At 58.1% G+C, this 993-nt stretch overlaps 1 protein-coding gene across 2 annotated transcripts in view; it reads right to left on the reverse strand.

Annotated features, from left to right (window-relative positions):
* ODF3L2 (outer dense fiber of sperm tails 3-like 2) overlaps positions 1–993 on the reverse strand; it is a 13866-nt gene that overhangs the window by 8289 nt on the left and 4584 nt on the right. The window lies entirely within an intron of this gene.

Here is a 993-nt window from a genome sequence, read left to right on the forward strand (position 1 = left end):
AAAAAAAAAAAAAAAAAAAAAGAATTATCGTGTGGATCCCTGCAGCCCTCAGTATAAAACCCAAACGCTCACCATGGCACACAGGCCCTCCATGGCCTTGTCCCCCCGTCCCCCTGCCCTCTCATCCTGTTCCTGTCCCCTTTGCTGCTCTACTCTGGCCATCCGGGCCTGCTGGCTCTCCCTCGAGCCCCTAAGCTGGTCCCCACCTTGGCCTCTGCCTGAGCTCTCTCTACCTGAGATGCCTCTGCCAGCAAATCAACCCTCACTGGCTCCTTCCTCGGTCACGCGGGCCCCCAGCCCACAGGCCCTGTCACCGCCCAGCCCTGGGCACACCGTGTGCTTGTTTCCAGAGGCAGCACAAACTCCGGAGACACAGCAGGAATGGGTGCTGAGGAGGGAGAGAGGGGGAAAGACCTCAACCTCCCTCGGCCAGTCAACGCCGCTCAGCCAGAAGTGCAGGGCCAGGGCTCCCAGGGCTAGAGAGACAGAGGAGATGAGAGCCTAGAAGTTCTTCCCCCAACTCCATCCCTGCTCACATCCGTGTCACCAGGTCCAGGCCACACCAGACAGCCACGAAGGGCAGCCAGCCAGAGACCTTGGTTCCAGCCCCAATTGACTCAGTTTCCCCTCTGTGACATGGGCTGTCAGACCCCTACAACCAGGTTCCAGCCAGGGCTGGCCCCACCTGCCTCCGTTTCCCCATTTTACGTGGGGTGGAACCAAAAGCTAACACAGGGAAGGCAGGACAGGAAGCCGGCCAAGCCAACAGCGTGTTGCTGTGAGGACACTGAGGGCCAGCAGCCGAGCTGGGACCCCTCCAGCCTCCAGTCCCCTTCTGATCCGATCGCACCAGATTCTATCACCTCTGTCTTCAGCTCGGAGCTTGTCTCAACTGCCAAGCAAAGAGCTTGCAAATGAGATGCAAATGAATTCAACGCACACGCAGAGAAGCCCTGATTTTAATCCTGTCTGTTCGACAGAAGAGACTAAATC

The sequence above is a fragment of the Mandrillus leucophaeus genome, unplaced genomic scaffold (assembly GCF_000951045.1).
Source record: "Mandrillus leucophaeus isolate KB7577 unplaced genomic scaffold, Mleu.le_1.0 Scaffold423, whole genome shotgun sequence".
NCBI classification, from domain to species: Eukaryota; Metazoa; Chordata; class Mammalia; order Primates; family Cercopithecidae; genus Mandrillus; species Mandrillus leucophaeus.